The 21,291-nt window shown below is 35.7% G+C and overlaps 1 long non-coding RNA gene across 2 annotated transcripts in view; it reads left to right on the forward strand.

Annotated features, from left to right (window-relative positions):
• LOC110259775 (uncharacterized) overlaps window positions 1-21,291 on the forward strand; it is a 1,242,567-nt gene that overhangs the window by 552,840 nt on the left and 668,436 nt on the right. Inside the window, exon 17 of one of the 2 annotated variants that reach the window (XR_014838625.1) lies at window positions 2,200-2,353. The exons of the other annotated variant lie outside the window; for it this stretch is intronic. This is a non-coding gene — a long non-coding RNA (uncharacterized LOC110259775). The remainder of the gene's footprint in view (window positions 1-2,199; window positions 2,354-21,291) is intronic. 2 annotated transcript variants of the gene reach the window in all.

A 21,291-nucleotide genomic window follows, 5' to 3' on the forward strand; every position in this document is an offset into this window, starting at 1 on the left:
GTGTGGATTAATTGAATCTTATATGTAAAGCTCTAGGATCTTCCCTAGCTCAGAGCTTAATAAATGGCAATTCTCTTTAGCCCCCAAGGAAGAATATTGGTAAGAGCAATACAGAGCCCTAATCATCAGATATGAGTGAATTAATCTAAAACCCCAAGCCATTTGAATCTCTTGCATAGACTACTTTACATAGACTGCTGCTAAAGCTAGCTGTATTATTTGTGAGGCTCAGTGCAAAAACAAACAAACAAACAAAAACTCTAGTCTCTTGTTACACAATTATTTAGAATTTCATGACAGCCACTGCAGAATTAAGGCAAGAGTAGGGTGGTGTCTAACTCAATGCATAGTTTGGGTGCCATGGAACTGACTTTGACTATGCAATCAATTTCTAACTGTTTTCCCTGCATGCATTCTTATCCCTACATAATCCATCCTTCCCACAGCAAATGGGGTGAACTTTTCAATTAATTAAGTAGATCCTGTTGCAGCATGCTTTAGTCTTAAACTGAGAAGCAGTATAACATAGGAAGAAGCTACATAGCAAAGTGGTTAGGTGGGGTGGATTCTGAAGCTAGAGAGACTTATCTTTGTTTGCTGTTTGTATTCTTTTTTTTGTTTGTTTTTTGTTTTTGTCTTCTTAGGGATGCACCTGCGGCATATGGAGGTTGCCAGGCTAGGGGTCTGATGGGAGCTACAGCTGCTGGCTTATGCCACAGACACAGCAATGCCAGATCTGAGCCACGTCTGAGACCTACACCACAGCTCATGGCAACACTGGATTCTTAACCCAGTGAACAAGGCCAGAGATCGAACCCCGCAACCTCATGGTTCCTCGTCGATTCATTTCCACTGTGCTGCGATGGGAACTCCTGCTGTTTGTATTCTATCTGTGATCTTGAACATATCATTTAAAGTTAGTTGAGCGTGTTATCAAATGGGCATGACATGAAACACCATGTAGAGTTATTGTGAGATTTAGTGAAACAGTCCATGTAAAACGTTTGGAATACTGTTGGTTGTATAGAAATCACTTGATAGTCATTGTTGCTATTATTGTTCAGTAGATCTGTACTTGAAAGATGATCTTGCTGTCATCTGCCTGTGTCTACCTCTCCACAGTCACCTTCCTGTGTTCCTCTTTTCTCTTTACCCTCTAGGCACACTTGAGTTTTGTTTGTTTTGTTTTCTTGTTCTTCCTTGGGTTGGTTGAGCTTTTTTTATTTATTTTATTTTATTTATTTATTTATTTTTAATATACTGCAGTGTCTTTGCTCAAATTCTTTTATCTTTTAATCTCAGCTCAAGTATTCCTTTCTGAGGGAAAATTCCTGTATGTTGCTAATCCAAATGATCTCCCTTTGTTATTATACAGTGTAATACCTACCATATACTTCTACTTTGTTGCACTTTTTGTAATTTGACCTTAATCAAATAAAATAGTTATATGTTTGTTTAATGTCTGCCTTCTCATGAGGGCAGAGTGTCATATGTGATGTCTTTAATACTATATCCCCAGCACTCAGCAAAGTGCTTGGCACATGGAAAATGATCAATAAATATTTGTTGAATAAATGAATCAATAAAGAATAGCAGAAACTTAGAAACAGGATCGTTTGAATAAATTAGAATTATGGGCTGAGAGGCAGTAGTTGAAACTAACATAAAATATTAGGAAGCCTAATTAGAAAGATATATTAATGCTGTAAAGAGTTGCTGAAAGAATTTTCCTTGGTGATGATAAAATAGTTGCTATTTTTGAGTCCGTGCTCTGTGTCAGGTATTCTGTTAAGCACATTAAATATTTAATTTAAAAAAAACCCCTAAAATTTAGTTAAAATTATTCCCCCCCCCCTTTTCTTACACCTTGGATGTGGTGGAACTGCACTATTTTTTTTAAAACCTCATTTTCTGTGCTGTCTGGTTTAGTATATTACCCTCTTGATAGAAATTTACTGAATTTTTAAAAATCAGCTTTATCAAAATTTAATGTAACAGAACAAAATTGACCCAATTTATGTGTACAGCTAGATGATTTCTGATACATGTATTATCATTGCATAGAATTGTGTTATCATTGCAATTAAGATATTAAACATTTCCACCACCGCAAAAAAGGTGCTTCCTGCCTTTTTGCAGTTGAACCCTTTTCCAAACCTTGGCCCCTGACTATCACTTATGTGTTTTCTTTCACTCTAGTTCTTCTTGTCCTGAATGTACTATGAACAGAGTGAGAGTAGGAACTCATATGTAGCTGACTTCATTCCCTGGGAAGAATGTTTTTGAATTCTTCTGAACTACAGTGATGTCACAGTCCATTCCTTTTTACTGTCCAGGAGTATCCAGGGCACAGGTATGCCACATTTTCATTATCCATTTACCAGTTGAAGGATACCTGGGTTTGAGCTAATATTAATAATGCCATGTGGACACTGGCCTTTAAATATGCAAATATTGACACAAATGTGAAAATTGACACAAGCTAGTTCTTTGATGAGATCATTTAAGGTGGACCTTTAAATAAGAACCATGAGCAGTTCATTTTTCCACCTCTGTGATATCCCTTTTAAGTGGAAACTTTTCCTTCGCTATTATTAAAAAACATGACTTTAAAGCCATGAAAGTCAATATAAAAAATCTATAACTTTAATACCTTGGAAATTCTTTTGTCTTGTGTACAGATCTCCTCTGCTACTTAATTTTTTCACTGAAATAAGGGTGATATACAGGAATGATTTTTCATTTCTTTAATAATGTCAGAAAGCTTTATTTTAAATGAAGCTGGGTGGAATTTACAGCTTCACTTTGTGTCTACCTGTCTTTTTAAGGACAAAGAAATAAAACAGTTTACAAGCTGAATTTGTGTGCCTCATGAGCAGCTGCAAATGGGAATAGGGAGAGTGAGATGACAGTTCTTATCCATAATACATGTTCTTCATGGTGCACTGTTACTTCCGGCACCGAGAGCTTTGTCAAATTATAAAAAAAGTATAAAAATGAAGTATCCAATAGGAAAGTGAAAGATACAGTCTAGTACATTTCAGATATTAATATATGTATCAGATATATTTCACATTCATCCTGTTTAATTCTGAGTTTCATAGTAATGAAATATCAATAGAAGTAATTTGGCTCCAGACTCCAATGCAAATATCATCCTATGTGATGTATGAAAGCTAAAGATGAACAAAAATTAAGGGTATTTTTTATTGTTCAGCACTTCTGTTTTCTAAAACATACTCTGCTCTGTCATTTCTTCCTGGTTAAACATAAGGGGGATGACTGGGGATTATCTGAGAGTTTTGGCATCCTGAAACAGACCAGTATTCCTTCTGTATGCTTTTCCATTCTGGGACTCAGTCTGTGTGGGTAGAGGTGCTATATAATTAGCAAGTCATCGCCCATCTCTTTGTGACTGTAGGATTCTGTGACAAGTTGGGGGGCCAACCACAGAAGGGAGTTCAAAGCTTTAAACTCCTTTATAAAACTCTTATAGTAAGCCATTCCATAAAATCACAATATAATTTTAAAATCCATGTTTGTGTACTTAATATTGTGAATAAAGTAATACTCAGCATATTTTATTGCTACTTAGAAACTATTTAAACATCTTCTTGTGAGAGTTTCCTGGTGACCTAGTGGTTAAGTTTTGGCATTGTCACTGCTGTGGCTCAGGTTCAATCCTTGGCCTGGGTATTTCCACATGCCATAGGCATGGCCAATAAATAAATATCTTTTTGAAAAGATGACTTTGTTCAAAATGGGACGAGGCAAATAATTAACTGTTTTAAAGTAAATAAGCATGATTGAAGAGATTAGTTATGATTTTTTATGAGTGATACCTCTGTGATTTAAAGCTCACTCATTGACAGAAAATATGCATTTGAATGCCTTAAACTCCTCAAAATTAATTTTTGTCAGTAATTTTTACCACAATAAATCAGTATCATTTTCCATATTAATCGATGTTGTATTTTGTTCTTTTCTTTTTAAGGGTGCACCCACAGCATATGGAAATTTCCAGGCTAGGGGTCGAATGGAAGCTGCATCTGCCAGCCTACACCACAGCCACAGCAGTGCAGGATCTGAGCTGCATCTGCAACCCACATAGCAGCTCACCAGAACACTGGATCCTTAACCAACTGAGCGATAACCCACATCCTCATGGCTACTAGTTGGTTTTGTTACTGCTGAGCCACAACAGGAATTTTGACATTGTATTTCTTCTTTGCTTTTGATTGTCTAGGGAGTTAAGAATGAAGATTTCTAATATATCAAATGGTACACATGTTGGAGAAGGACTCTCAAATGTTTGCTTTCCCAGAAAACTCAATTCTCAACTTTCTAATGTCCCATAGAAATCTCTTGTTTTTATATTAAAATTAATCCCACAAAATTCTATTTTTATATCCACATGCATATTAATTTCTCTGGATTCTGATTATAAACTTTTGAACCCCTTTTACTCTACATATATGGAAAAATTGTAGTTTTCATAGTAACCCTAGTTCTAGGAAAATAATACTTAGAGACAGTATTTAAATTGTAATTGTTTTGCTTCATTGTCTAATATTTGAACATATGGGGAATGTGATGCATGAAAAAACAAAAGTCAAATTCACTCCACTCTAAAATTCAAAGCAGTTTCCATAGGTATTTAATTACAGAACCAGAAGTAATTGGCTGCAAAAGAGGATTGCTCTTTTAACAGCTCTTTCCTTTCTTTCTCTATTTCTTTAAATATAAACATATATACACACACACACACACACACACACGTGTGTGTGTGTGTGTGTGTGTGTTTGTGTGTGTGTGTGTGTATAACTAGGGTACAAAGTCAGGCAAAGGAACACTTACTACTAGCAAGCATTTTGGCCCTAAACTCCATGCAGTCTTTTGGAATATAGAAAAAAGAAAAAAATTATTCAGATTTATGTCCATGTGAGGTTCCTGTGGTGTATCAGTGGTAATGTACCTAACTAACATCCACGAGGATGCAGGTTTGATCCCTGGCTTTGATGGGTGGGTTAATGATATGGTGTTACCGTGAGCTGTAGTGTAGGTTGCAAACGCAGCTTGAATCTCGTGTGGCTGTGGCTGTGGCTGTGGCTGTGGCATAGGCCAGTGGCTACAGCTCCAATTCGACCCCTAGCCTGGGAACTTCCATATGATGAAGGTGTGGCCCTAAAAACAAAAAATAAAAAAGACATAAAAGAAAAAACAGATTTATGGCCATGTCATTTGGAGCACCCTCTTTTAAATTCCTATGACAGACTCTATGACTCTGGTGGTAAAGAATGTGCAGTCTAGATTGCATGAGGTAAATATATGTGAGTTTTCTTCTCTGTCTGGGAGAAGGCTGGCCTGGATGACTCATGGTCTACTCAGTGTGAGAAAAAGGCCACAGACCCAGCTAACTTTGTCAGTCACAGAAGAAACTCACAAAGAAGGGAAGATAGAAGAGCCCAGGCCTTTCACAACACACACTGTTCCTTGAATCAAAAGGATAAGCATTCTGGTTCCTTTTCTTACCCCTCAAGACCTATGAAAGGAAGTGCATATTAAGAATGAGGGAGAAGGGGCCTTTGCGAATACATAGTTTCCTTTGCTCTCATGAAATCCCATTCTCTAATTCATCCCAGTAAATATCTGCTATTTTGACTGATCCAGAACCAACAGTCTTCCTTCATAGGGGTGGAGGGAGAAAGGAGACAAATTTGGAACTGACTGCACTGAGTCCACCATATATAAGTTGAGTTTTCTGTGCCTTGAGTGTCACCCCATCAGTTATCTATTCCTGTGATTATGTATCACAGGCTTTTTTTGTTTTGAGATAAAACTCAGGTCTTGAAATATTTCTTTGTCTGTAAGATATTGGTTCTGTTGATCATCAAAAACTTCATTCCAGTAGATTTGATAGTGAAAAAGATAACACCAGTCCCTGAAGGCCCTATCATGTGGGGCCTTCTAGGAGCTTGTCTTAGCACCCGCAGAGGCAGCATTGGAGAGAATTTACACAGATTTCACAACTCAGAGTTTGGAGTCTTAACACAATTTCATGATCCTTTCTCTGAGGCAGCAGGATGTTAGTGCCCATCAGTAGTTTAAAGAATAACCTGGTTTTATTTGAGTCAAGAAATTTTTATGTTTGTATTAATTTTACAGCTGCCTATCAGTTTATGGAATATTCAGGTATTGTTCTTAGCCAGTACATGGTTTCTTATGTCTTTTCTGGTTTTGGGAATCCATTTCAGTTTAAATTTGCTTTAAAGTTGCCTTTAATAAAATATATGTATCTTTGATGATGAGAGGAAAGAGGGATGCTGGAATCAAATGAATAGGTCTAGAGGAAGTGACTTAAAACTGTTTTCTTTATATCAACTTCTGCACTGCAATGTGATATCAAATAATTATACACATTGAACCTTCTTTTTTTTTTTTCCTGAACATCGCTCAGGCTGAAGCCATGAAGCTGATGACAAAGTGATGTTTTATCTGTTTCTATGTGTCAGCTAGGCAGACTGTAACTGCATCCCAGTGATTCCTTTTTAACTCTCCATGAAGAAAACTTCAGTTTTTTTCTTAATTCAAACTAAATTCACCATGTACCATGGCATGTTTCTTCAAATACCTAACTTTCAAGTAATTTCCAATTAACAAAGAATTGGTAATTTTTTTTCTGAAATTAGCAAGTTTTTTTTTATTTTTTTATTTTTTTATACGCATGTCATTGAATCCACAACTACTCATTTTTGTTCCTGTTTATACCACCTCTTGGAGATTTTAAGTATAGATTTTTTTTCAACTCTGCATGAAATCACTTATTAGGACAAAACTGTTCTTTTTACTGATCTAATCCTATAGGATTAGAGAAGGCAAAGTGCTAACTAAATTGAATAAATATTCTACTGCAAGCATTAAATAGGATGATTTTTTATAAGTGCTTTATAATAGTGAAACACAATCCATAAAATAGTAATATTAACAAGTAGTGGATTCAGGGAAATACATACTGGAGGGATAATCTTAGGAGTTAAATATTACTTCGTTTGAAAGAATAAATTTTTACTGTTCTATTACTGAAATATTTCAACATCTTACATTATCTACTCAATCAAATCAATTAAATTCTTCTTATTATGGAAATATTTCTAGGGAATCCGTGACTTGCTGTCCAAATTTGGAGGGATTACCTCTTTAGATAGTTTTATAGCTGTTATCCATAGCTTTATTTTCTTTGGTTTCTAGTGCTACTCACCTCTTTTTGGTTTCTAGTGCTACTCATTACATGTCTTATTATCAATTTCCTTCTGAAATTCATCCTTTAGTGAATTATAAAGGAATAATGAATAAGAGATAACACTTCTCATGTCTGACAAAGTCCTTACACTCCTACTTTGGCTTCATACTTGCTGATATTTTGGCTGGGTGTAGAATTATAGGTCAGAAGTTAGCAGAGCTTTGATAGGTTCCATCGTTATATTTAGAAACCAGAATGTCAGAGAGATCATTGATATTAAACAAGATTTGTGTTCTTTGTAGGTAACCATGTTTCCTCCTCTTTCTCTGTCACATTTTAGGCCATTCTTTTCAGCCTATATATCCTGAAATTCTATATTTTAGGTAGTAATCTTTTTTTAATTCATCACATTTGGTCTTTTCAATCTGAAAATAAGAATCTTTGGCTTTGGAAACTTTTTAATCAATGAATTACATGATTATTTTCTTATGCGCATTTCATCTTTTCAGAACGTTTTTTCTAAGTGCTTAATAAATGGGTATCTATAAATCTCTTAAATTGGTCCTTGATATCTCTTACACTTTAATTTTCCATCTCTGTTTTCCTCACTCTCCCCACATTGGCCATTCTGGATGTGTAAATTTTTCTTTCATTTAAAATAGAATCGTGTAATATACATTCTTACTAACTTAAAATGAAAATACAATTAATATACAATTTAGTCATTAAATATAAATCACTTTTCTTTTTTGTCTCATACTCAGACATATCTTTTTTTTTTTTTTTTGATCCAGATGGGAGCTTACTATGGTAAATAAGTTTCCTTTGCTTTTCTCCCCCTCCTAATATATTTTGGACATAGTTCCTTTATAGCCTGTATCAATAGATCTATTACTTACTGTATCATTGGATCTACTAGAATTTGTTTTGCCAATCCAATCTATTTTTAAGTAACTTCTTTACTCGCTGTATAACTAATCTGACCTTTATCCCCAACCCCTGTCTAATGAGGGGTAAGAAAAACAATGCAATGTTCAGCTTGATTTAAATGTCATGGGACCCATGATGTCCTGGTAAGTGACGATTTCTCTTCTGCCAATCCAATCTTGATGGTCATTTATATAGATTTTACCCTTGGCTTCCATAAACAATGGGAAAATATTTTTCAATGTATATCTTTGTATAGATAGTCTCTATATCTGTACAATAAAATTCAGAAATATAAATACTTCATAAAAAGATACTTTCATTTTAGTATCTTGTTACATATTTGTTTAATATTTTGTCAAGTTGTTCTCCAGATAGAATTCACAAAATTATATTACTATGAACAATGTATGTACCTTTTATTCCACACATTGCCAGTGTTGGTATTAATTTACTTTTGGATACATGCTATTCATACTGGTTACAAAAAGAGGGGTTTTCTTTTTTGCTTTGATTTACAGCTTTTCAATTATGGATAAATTTGAGCATTTTTAAATACTTCAGTACCATTTATGGTCTTGTTTTTCCTTCATATGAAATAACTTTTATGTCATCTGCCTCCTTTTTTCCTTAGAATTTGTCATATTTTCCCTTATTAATTTGGGATCTATTTATATTGAATAGAAATAATTTTTCTTATGAGTTACTATTCTCCTGCTCTGTAATTTGTTTTGAAATGTTTATTGCATATTTCCATGTAGGACTTTGATTTTCTATGGTGTCAAATACATCAGTCTTGCCTGTTACAGCTTTTCTAGACTGTCTACACTCTCAAAATACTATAGATATAGATATAAAGATATTAGTGTGTATAAATATCTACACACATATATACACACAGATAATTAGCCTTTTAAAGCTAAAGCTGAAAAGCAAAATTGTCATCAGTTTTTAAGTTCAAAGGTAATAAATATTACTTGAAAATGTTTTAATGCATTATTTGTCAGAAACATAACTAGTTTGATAATAAAAGTGTTTCAGTTTAAGGTAATTTTCCACAAGTTTTTGTACCTATCCTATAGCATAAATGAATGATTTATGTGCCTATAAATTAAGCAAAAGGCAACTAATTAGGTGTCTTTAAAATGAAGACCTCAACTCTATTTTCTCAAGGTTATATGCCTGAGTAACTTCTATTGCTCTGAAAAACCAAGAGCAATATTTATTCTCAGTAAATGTACTAGGTACCTTTAACAAGATCATGCATAGTTCTTATGCCTTACATGGTTATTCACAGAGATAGAAGAGTACTCAGAGTTAGGTCAAATTTCCATTGAATGTGAACTACACGTCTGGCACTGTGCTGAATTCTGGACATGCAGCATCCTTTTTTAAACTGCAGACCAGCTTGCTTTGGTGCGTGCTATTTTTTATTCATTTCATTTTGTTTTTATGGCCGTACCTGCAGTATATGAAAGTTCCCAGGCTAGGGGTCAAATTGGAGCTGCAGCTGCATGCCTATGCCACAGCCACAGCAACACCAGATCAAAGCTGCATCTTTGCCTATACCATATCTCATGGCAACACCGGATCCTTAACCCACTGAGCGAGGCCAGGCATTGAACTGCATCTTCGTGGGTACTGGTCTCGTAACCTGCTGAGCCACAATGAGAACTCCTGGTGGGTGCTGTTTTTATTCCATTTTACAGGCGAGTAAACCAAGTCTTTGAGGCATTATATAATTGCTCAAATTCACACATCCAGTGGGCAGTGTCATAAGATTAGATGCTGTTTTTCAAATGTCATAGCTCTATGTACTTAATGCTTATTTCACACTGTGGCCATGGGCCTTTAAAATGGGAGATTCTCTGCACTGTTGGTGGGAAGGTAAGATGGTATGACCACTGTGGAGATCAGTATGGAGATACCTTAGAAATCTATACATAGAACTACCATATGACCCAGCAATTCCACTCTTGGGCATATATCCAGACAAAACTTTCCTTGAAAAAGACACATGCTCCTGCATGTTCACTGCAGCTCTATTCACAATAGCCAAGACGTGGAAACAGCCTAAATGTCCATCGACAGATGATTAGATTAGGAAGATGTGGTATCTATACACAATGGAATACTATTCAGCCATAAGAAAGAACGAAATAATGCCATTTGCAGCAACATGGATGGAACTAGAGACTCTCATACTGATTGAAGTAAGTCAGAAAGAGAAAGACAAATACCATATATCACTCATATCTGGAATCTAATATATGGTACAAAGGAACCTTTCCATGGAAAAGAAAATCATGGACTTGCAGAATATACTTGTGGTTGCCAAGGGGGAGGGGGAGGGAGTGGGGTGGTTGAGGAGCTTGGGGTTAATAGATACAAACTACTGCCTTTGGAATGGATTACCAATGAGATCCTGCTGTGTAGCACTTGGAACTATGTCTAGTCACTTATGATGGAGAATGATAATGTGTGAAAATAGAGTGTGTACATGTATGTGTAACTGGGTCACCATGCTGTACAGTAGAGAAAAAATTTGTTGGGGAAATAACTATTAAAAATAATAATAGTAACAAAAAATAAATACATAATAAAATGGCAGATTCAAAAAGAGAAGTAGATATGTAGAGGTTAATTTTTTATCATAATTAACTCCATATTTTATAGTTAAAGACTCTAAGATAAAAGAAATTGCTACCAGCTTATGGGGTCAACTAGAATGTCTCATCCATTGGGTTTTATATTTAAGTTAAGAATTTAAGGTTTAGATTCATACAGTCCTGGATTCAAAGCTTGTGAACTTAAATCAGGCAAATAAACTTCTAAATCCCATTATGCTATCTTCTATGATACAGGATTAATACCACACACTGCAAGAGTTTCAAGGGGTGTTAAAAATGTTAAATGTAAACTTTTCAAAAGCAAGGTGTTTTGTTTTGTTTTGTTTATTTCCATATTCCAAGCACCTAAAATAATGCCCACGCATATTAAGTACTTAATAAATATTTTTGGATGACTATAAGAAATTCTTAATACACTGTCACTATATTTGCCACTATTAGTCAACACAAATAACGATGTTACATATTTACAGTTCTCTTTAAAGGAGAAGGATGATTTGAAATTCCTAGTTAAATAAAAATCCTTTATTGAAAATTACCATAGATGAGATTCTGTAAGATCTGGTTTTTATCATCTCCTAGCCTTGAGCTGCTTTTTAAGTACCTGAGAGCTGTCCATTCTTTCCTAATTAACAAAAGAGGAAAGGATACTTTGATGACAAATTTACTGGAATTTTTAATGTTGCATATTGATATTTCATTCTTTAAGTAGTGCTTTGGAAATGCCACAATTTAGTGGCCCAAGTTTTAAGGTCATATGAATCAGTATATTTCAAAGAGAATGACAAGGGAAAGGAGATGATTTTCAGGAACTGAAAAGCGATGTTGAAATGCACTCTCCCATTTTAAAAGTCAGATTGAGACTTTCACTGTATTAATTCCAGAGTCAGGAGAACTATTTTCACTCCCAGGCCACTGGCTGGAGGTGGTTGGGAAACCAAGAGTCAACACTTGTATGAGGCTCCCTATTCAAGGACTCATATGGATGAATTCAGTCACTAGAGGATAGGATTCACTGGGGCCAAGGAACTCTGTCTGTCTTGTTTATTATGATTTCTCCAGCATTTAGGAAGGAAGTGATCCATAAAATTTGTTAAGTGAAGGATTGAAGTCAATGACAGCCAGACTTTAAGTAGCTGTTCTTTTTAAACCAGTATTTATAAAATGCAAATTTATTTTTCTTTTCAAGGAAGAAATACAAGGAGAGAATAAATATTTGGGTAAATTTTGTAGGAAATAAGATTTTTACTTACTTATTTTGTAAATCAGGGGATATCCATGGAACATATGTTCTTGATATACTCAACTTTGAGCTGAAGTTAAAAAATGATCATTCTATAGGCATAGACACATAATAAATCATTAACACATATTATCAGTGAAAAAAATTTTGAACCTCTGAAGACAAATGCCCTCTTATCTTTTAAGATCTACGTCAGAGCTGGAGCTCTGGGGCTAGTCTTTTAGGTCAATGTTTTTACTCCAATGTCAATCAAATTAGTTCTAAATATATGCACAGAAAACTTGTAGTTTCTGTTACAATGATTTTGGTTTTCGAATATGGGTATTTATTTTATGTTATTTACCAATATGGAGATAAAACATGGCACATTGCACAGCTTTGTAGAATATTTCTGTTATATTCATGCATGCGTCTTGAGCATGCATATGTAACTTCCTCACATGGGTGCACGATGAGTTGCATTTGGGATTTAAATCATTGTTTTGTAACCTGTCAAGATGCTTTGACAGACTGTTAAGACTGAAGCTACTGTGAAAACTGTTCTCTCATTTACTTTCCATTGCTCAATTATTTTGAGCCTTACCCAAAACAAGGATTCATCACCTCCAGAGAGACGTCAGAAGATGTCAGGATGTAGATTTGTCTTTTTTATCCTTTCCTTGCAAATGAGATTCAATTGTCAAAATGACAGAAGATTGGAGCTGGAAAGAAGCCCCCAGTAAAATGTCAGAACTTCATCACAGTATGAGTTGCAACTGGCACATTAATAAGTATTCATTCATTTTGGGCTTGACCTCAAGCCAACAATTAGACTTCTGGACAGAAATTGCACAGCAGTCAATCAAACATATGGGATATGTAAGTAATATAGGGATATAATTTAAAAGGTATGAGGCAGCTTTGTTACATCAGCACTTGATTTGTTCTCTTTTGAACTTCAAAGAACTTCTCTAGTGTGTAACTTTGTGACATGCCAATAAACGCAAAAAAAGAAGTGTTGTTTATGGTGACCTCATTATGTTCAGTGTTCGGATAATGATCTGGGACTTGTAGAAGACTTTGATCTGGGAAATTGTGCTAGAAATTTTTCTGAACCAGGTTTTCCTGTGGCTTAAAAATAATTTTGTGCTGCTCTATATGCAGTAAAACAAGCTCCATTTGATTAAGGGGTAGGAGGTGGGGGTGGTGTCTTTATCCAGCTTTGTTTACTCTGGATGTAAGAACATTTGATTCTTATTATCAAGAAAAGTGTATTCTAGACACTGTGGTTGATTCTTCAGCATTCAACGTTCATGCCAATGCAGACTATTAGTTAAAGTGAGTCATGGGGATTTTATTCCTGTTTCTAGCAAGAGATTTACTTGGGGCATGTGACCAAATTCTTGCTAACGATAAATCAGAGTTTGAAGATAAAAGAATCTGCACTCCTACAAAAAAGCCCCAGGTACCTGTTTCACATCTGAAAGTTGGCAGAGTGAAAATGACCCTGAGGACAATGGCTGCTTCCTTGTTACTAGTGTGAGAAAGCAACTGACAGCGTGGAATAGCCTGAAGACAGAAAGAACCTGAGCCCTTGTTACCATCACAGAGCTGTTGGATCAGTGAGTCTTGAAACCCATTGTACTCGTCTTAATTTTACAAGGCTTTGAAACATTCTCACTCCTTAATACATAACTTACAACCCAAAACAACCTAATTGAGGTATATTAACTCTATGAAGTGATTAGTATAGGGGTGTTCTAATTTTAGATTTTAAGATGAGGGCAACAGAATTAAAAATAGTTTCTGAAATATCTTCAAATGACAAATGCATGCATTTATAGCTAACAAATTTATAAGAAATATTTCCAGTCAGTTCATCATCCCCTAACCCGTGTGGCTAACAGAACTATTCTGTTTCAACCTACACACCAGGCAACATAGCACAGTGTTTTGTCCCACCCTTTATACATTGCGATAGTTGCTTCTGGATTTAGGACATTGGTAATGATGATGATGGTGGTATTGGAGCCCAGACTGCATGACTTTCTATCTAAGGGTTAGCTATTCTAATATCTCTCCTATCTTAAGCTCAACAATAGCTGTGATCCTGCACTTTTATCTTTCTCTTCTGGGGACATGTCATCCTCCACGTCTATTTTTGTGCATTATTTGACAGCTGCGTTTTCCATGTGAAACTAGAAGGGTCACAGGATATTGGGACATTTGATGGTGAATTTTAATCCTATTTTTGGCAAGAAAATTTACTTCCTGCTTGTAAAAGGAGCTAGAAATTAATGTCGCATTGCACCAAACATGAAGAGCATCATGCCTCCTGTCCTAGCCTCAGTTTCCCCACTAACAGAGTGACAGACAAGGGCCAGCCTCCAGGTGGTTTACTTTTGAAGCATCCCAGGGAGCCAAGGTAAGAGCCTATAGAGAGTGAAATAGGAGGAACAATAATTTTTAAAAAGTGCACAATCAACTTGCTACCACTCTGAGTCACTGGGGCTTGATCTTGTGAGCTGCTGACATACTGATGAACTCCAGAAACATAGGGAGGAACATTTATCCGTTAGCTCTCATGCCCCATAGGTGAAGAATCAACTGTGTGAAAAATCTCTCACTGTTCCCAATTCCATAAGTGTGAGTGCCTTGAGGGTACCCACAGGTGTCTCAGGAATCAAACTCATAGAAGCCCAGAGAAGGAAGCGAGAAATATAGGATACTCTAGAGGTGAGGTGCTGGCAGGGTACATGCACGTGAACTTGGCTGTCATTGCAGTGCTTAGAAGAAAAAATGGTTTGAGAGGACCCGGGGTGGGAAATAAGAGGTGTCCAATAAACTTTCTTTTCAGTACGATGAACCAGTCTTCCTCCCACATAAGAGATAAGTAGCTCTGAGACATTTCCCTTTCATTATCTCATGGTTAATATTTCATGGGCAACCCAGATTCTGGAGTACAAATAACTAAAAGGAAGACTGTGCAGAAAAATAGGAGAAAGAACCAAAATGAATCTGAAGGCAGAAGTAATAAATCATACACACACATAAAACACGGGGGAAATATAAAGAAAACAAGGGTGCACAGAGTATTTCTCATAGTAGTGGGAAGTATAGAGAAGTAGTGTGAAAGGCTTGGAACCAAGTGAGCAAGGTGATATTGAGAGGCCCGGCTAATTTAAGAGATTGACTGTTCTGTGGAGGAATTGTGTCTTCCTGCCTGAGAGTACATCATAAAGAGATGGTGGTTGATGCTTGGGTAAGGAGATAAATAGGACTATTGGAACATAAAGAAAAGTAGATATGAGTAGAAATAAGTGCACTACTTTTCATGTGTGGTATCTACTTAGAAGAATGAGAATAGACATACAAAAGCAATTTACATAATGAAGAGCCCAAAGGAAATGAATTTGCTTAATTTAATACTGATGTCTACCGGAATTCAAGAATCCTGTTGGGGTGTGTGTGTGTAGCACATATGTGGGTGTTTGTGTATGTCTAGATATATTTGTCTCAGGTGTCAATGATATATAAAGTTACACCTAACTGCAATTAACATTGTATCGGAGATTCCAGACTGAAATTAATTGGAGAATAAATTGTTTAGCAAAGTATATTCCATAGGATGCCAGTGTTATGTAGTTCATGTTTAAAAAAAGGGAGTTCTCTGTCACAATATATCCTAGCAAGTATTCTATCTCTTAAAGTCACAATGGACACTAACATTGTAAGGGCTTTGAAAAATCTTGAAGGACTAAAACCAAGTATATTTTTGTTAAATAATGGTGACCCAAATTTATTCTCAAATGTAACAGAATTTTGGAAACACTGCAGGTAGACAGAATGTTTCAGATTTCAGCAATCTTTCTGACAAAGTCTTTTATGATATTCTTGTATATATGATGCTGATATATCAGTTGGGATTTAGCAGAATTAGGTTAGCTTGTGCCTGGTAGAATTATTTTTCTCAGAGTATTGACTAATGAATGGGTCATTGCCAATACAAAAAGAGTTCCCTAGTGGCCTGCCACAGAGCTCTGTCCTTGGTACTGCCATGTTTAAATTTTTTATAAATAACTCAGATAGTGATCTGAAAGGCGTACCTTTCAAACTTTTAGAAAAAGTCATGTTTAGGGGAAGAATTACTTCTCTTTCATATTCTAAAGCTGTGTAGTGTTATGGAAGAAAGTGTTTTTTGATTCAGATCAACCTGGGTTCAGTTTCTAGGCTTGCTGGTCTCTGTGGTCACCATCAAAATAACTAGCCTTGTAGAGTCTCTGTTTCTAATATATAAATAAACATGGACATGATCATATTAAAGATAGTAAGTGAAATGTAGAAAGTTTTTTTTTTTTTTTTTTTTTTTTTTTTTTTTTTTTTTTTTGCTTTTAAGACCTCATCTGGGACATATGGATGTTCCCAGGCTAGGAGACTAATTGGAGCTACAGCTCACAGTGATGTGGGATCCTGGCTGCGTCAGAGACCCACATCACAGCTCACGGCAATGCAAGATCCCTAACCCACAGAGCAAGGCCAGGAATTGAACCCACATCCTTGTGGATACCAGTTGGATTTGTTTCTGCTGTACCACTAAGGGAACTCCAAAAGGAAAATTATTTACCCATTTATTGGATATAGGATAGGCTATGTTAGTACCAAGTATCAAATTAAGATTATAATAAAAAGTCTTAAGTATGTTTTAAGGTATTTTTTTGTCTTTTTTAGGGCTGCGCTCTCAACGTAAGGAAGTTCCCAGGCTAGGGGTCAAATTGGAGCTATAGCTGCTAGCATATGCCACAGTTACAGCAATCAGATTCCGAGCCGCGTCTGTGACCTACACCACAGCTCATGGCAACTCTGGATCCTTAACCCACTGAGTGAGGCCAGGGATTGAAACTGTGGCCTCATGGATACTAGTCAAATGCATTTCTGCTGAGCCACAATGGTAACTCCTGTTTTATGTTTTAAAAATGTAAAATTATTTTAAAAATCAATTATATATGTGTATAAGAAATACCTGAATTTAGCCAAATTATATTTCTTACCCTCATCCTAAAGAGATAAACTGAGTGCAAGCTCAGTATGAGGCAGAAACAGAGGCAGCTTCTGAGTTAATTCAGTCTTAGCAATTATAAAATTTTAATGTCCAGACCAAGGCAAACATTCACTCTAGTATATACTGCTCTGGCCACTACTGTATCTGGATCATACTCTTTGACTGAAGGGCAGTATTGACAGTGTCTAGCATGTCCATGGTAGGGTGACTTGGATGGAAAACCCTAGAACATGTTTTATTAAGGTAGTAGTAAGCCTACAAAATTGGCATCCAGTGCATTATGCCAGGAGATATTTGAAGGGTGACCTTTTGAAATGGGTACCCTGCCCTTGTTCTTTGGGTTCCACAGGGCAGGAAGGTGGGTGGAAGGATTTGGAAACAAATCTGGCTCGATATAAAAAATTTATTAGTCTATATCTTCTATTCATTCCTGATATTTTTCCAGCTAGTTCTACCAGCTATTTAATTTCCCACTATGGGAGTTCCTGTCGTGACTCAAGTGGTTAACGAATTTGACTAGGAACCATGAGGTTTTGGGTTCGATCCCTGGCCTCGCTCAGTGGGTTGGGGATCCGGCGTTGCCGTGAGCTGTGGTGTAGGTCGCAGACACGGCTCGGATCCCGAATTGCTGTGGCTCCAGTGTAGGCTGGCGGCTACAGCTCGGAATGAACCCCTGGCCTGGGAACCTCCATATGCCTCGGATGTGGCCCTAGAAAAGACAAAAAAAAAAAAAAAATTCCCACTATGATTACAAATGTATATTTTCTCTAACAGTTCTATCAATTTTAGCTTTATGTATTTTAAGTCATAACAGTCTTCTATAAAATTGAAAGTATTATCTTCTTGCTATATAAGCTCATCATGATAAAGCCTCTTTTTCCCAAATAATTCTTTTCTTTCTTTTTTTTTTTTTTTTTTTTTTGTCTTTTTAGGGCCCTGCCTGTGACATGTGGAAGTTCCCAGGCCAGGAGTCAAATCTGAACTGTAGCTGCTGGCCTATGCCACAGCCCCAGAAGTGCCAGATCCGAGCCACATATGTGACCTACACCACAGCTCATGCCAACATCGGATCCCTAACCCACTGAGCAAGGCCAGGGATGGAACCCATGTCCTCATGGATACTAGACGGGTTTGCTACAGCTGAGTCAAGATGGGCTCTGCCAATGCTTCTTAATATTTGTAACAAAGCCACATCTACTATCCTTAATATTTGTATAAAAGTTTTTCCATCTTTCTATAACCATTCTTAAGTTATAGAATGGCTGTTTTATGTGGATTTATCATAAACAACAAATAGGTGTGTTTTGTGGGTTCTCTTCTCCAGATTTGATAACCTGCATTTTAATGGAAACTCAATTCAATTACATTCAATATAATTACTGATATATCTGGGTTTAAATTAAATCTTATGTGTGCCTTCAAAAAAAAATGAGTACTCATTTTTTCATTTATATTTTGTCTTTTTTAGCCACACCTACAGCTGGTGGAGGTTCCTGGGCCAGGGAATCTGTGCCACAGCAGTGGCCCTGGCTGCTGCAGTGACAAAGCTGGATCCCCAAACCTCTGTGCCACAAGAAAACACCATCATTTTTAGAAATTACAGGGGAAATAAAAAGAAAGTCACTCTTTTGCATAAAGCAAGTTTCACTATTAATGCAAGTCCAGGGGTATCTATTCCAGGGTCCTGCTTTTGAAAGGAGAAGGGCAGAGATTACTGCCAAAGTATTTTTCAACCTAGAAATTCTCAGACCTAAGAAAGTGAATGAGATGTGGGAGAAAGATCCAGAGAGGGGGGAAAAAAAAAATGTCTAACTGTCCAACAAATTTGGTTTGACTTTGCTTTTGCTGCTGTTGTTTATTTTTATTTTCTCTCCTCCTTCCCTTTTTTAACATTGTGTGTATCTAAAATACTTGTGGCCACTCATTTCTATACTAAACATTTTATTTCTTATCTTAGTTTTGTGCTGTAGAAAATTATTCAGTCTAGATTTTACGTTGTTGACTTCTCTCCATCACACACTACTGGGTGAAGTGCTTTGTAGATTACAAACCCAAATACTCAGTTTTCAAAACTCTTAAGCAGACTTGTGCCTAGACACATAGATAATGGTGTACTCCCTGCTATTAACAAAAAGGCAAACTCTGTGGCTGATGACTGTCCTTCACTGAAACAGGAACACAAAGAACAATTATTTCTTAGTTTTCACAAAAAATAGCTGTGTCTGAATTGTAATCATTCATATTTTGGAAATATTACATGTGTCACTATAGGTAATGTAAAACATAAAGGAGAAAATAAAAATCAACAATAACCTATAATTCTGCTTATACTTGTCATATAAGCAAATGTTTCATATAAATTTATGTCTCGACCTTCCTAATCAAGACATAAGTGAAAAGGCTTTGGAATAATAACAAAAACTAATAATGAGTAATAATTAATTCTCATTAAAACCTGATTTTAAAAAAGAGATAAAATTGAGGCCCAGAGAGTGAAGTAATTTTTGCACTTGGTCACATAGGTAGTATGTGGACTAGGCAAAGATTGACACAAAATACCTGATCCCAAAAAGCGTATGCTTAAACCACTGTGTTACCCAGAAACTGAAGGCACCTCTAGAGAGTTTAAAATCAAGGAGTAGAAAGGAAAAGAAACTCAAAAGTTCACACTGTTTATTGCATGAAAATATTCATATCCAAAATATGCAAAGGTCTTCAACAAAAAATAAATTCAGATATTCCCCCTTATTAGAAAAAAAGATGACAAATAAGATTATGTAATTTAAGAAGAAATACAAACATATTCAAGCATGTCAATAACCTTATTAATCAGGAAAATAAGAATTTTATAAATGAAGTTTGTTTTGCTCATCTAAATAGCACAGTTTAAAAGAATATTAGTAATAACTAGCATTGACTAGTTTGTGGGAAATAAACATTCTTATACAGTAAATAGAGAGCAGTGTTTTCGGAGGAAATTTTAGCATTAATCAAATTTTTTAAAAATTTGTATTTTTTAAATTCATAATTTTAACAGTAAGATACCATCTTTCAAAAACCCACATATATAAAAAGACATATTAATATCTTTGCAGCATTATCTTCATTTGGAAAAATGAGAATGAGCTCAGATGTCTAACATAGGAGCGTATTTAGGTTGTAATGATAATAATAATGGCTGTTAGTATTTATGAAGACTTTTGGAATTCTCTTTGTGGCTCATTGGTTAACAAACCCAACCAGGATCCATGAGGAAGCGGGTTCGATCCCTGGCCTCGCTCACTGGGTTGTGGATCCGGTGTTGCCATGAGCTATGGTGTAAATCACAGACTCCGCTTGGATCTGTCATTGCTGTGGCTGTGGGGTAGGCAGACAGCTGTAGCTCTGATTCAACCTCTAGCCTGGGAACTTCCGCATGCCGCTGGTGCGGCCCTAAAAAAATATAGGAATATGTATATATTTACGAAGCCTTTTTTGTGTCACACATTCCTCCAATTTTTATGGGTATTATTTCATCTAATTGCAGTAATATTAATCCAGTATTAATGCATCCTTTTATATGTGTGGAAACTGTTACAGTTAATTTTTATTAACTTGTTTGAAGTCTCATAGCAAGAAAGTGAGGGGTTAGAATTTGGCTCCAAAAGTTCTGCTTTACATACTGTGATACTCTTCAAAGCGAGTAACAAAAATAGGTGGTTCTTGAAATGGAAATACCTTCAGTGAGGAAGGTTACTGTAGGTCATATTTATTGGTATTTGATTGTTTATGGCTTTCTCTGAAGAATTAAACCTTGATCTGTTTTCCTATTGCAGCTCCTTATTTATTTTTGTTAGTTTCCAAGGGCTTAAGCATATTTTACCTGCCCTTATACTTGCCCTGTTTTCACATCTCTTTCTTTTAAAGACGTATTATTTGTAAAAAAATGAATATTTTTCTTATGGATCAATTAAAAATATTTTTTAAATTAATGATTTTGGTTTTAATATGTATCCATTAAATTGATTAATTTTATTTATTTGAATTGTACCTTCTTATGTAGCATTGTTTTTTAAAGCTTCATTAATCTAGTGTTCTATTTTTTAACATGTGCTTAACACTTTTTATACTCTGTCCATGATTATTCTCAGAATTTTGAAAGTTTTTTACATATTTTAGGCATTCTGGAGACTGTCTTACTAATTTAAGAAAATATTCAAACTTTCCTTTATTA

This window comes from Sus scrofa, chromosome 2 (genome assembly GCF_054392235.1).
Source record: "Sus scrofa isolate SSC_HxYL_T2T_F1_AM1 chromosome 2, Sscrofa_HxYL_maternal_Yorkshire_Landrace_v2.0, whole genome shotgun sequence".
Taxonomy (NCBI): domain Eukaryota; kingdom Metazoa; phylum Chordata; class Mammalia; order Artiodactyla; family Suidae; genus Sus; species Sus scrofa.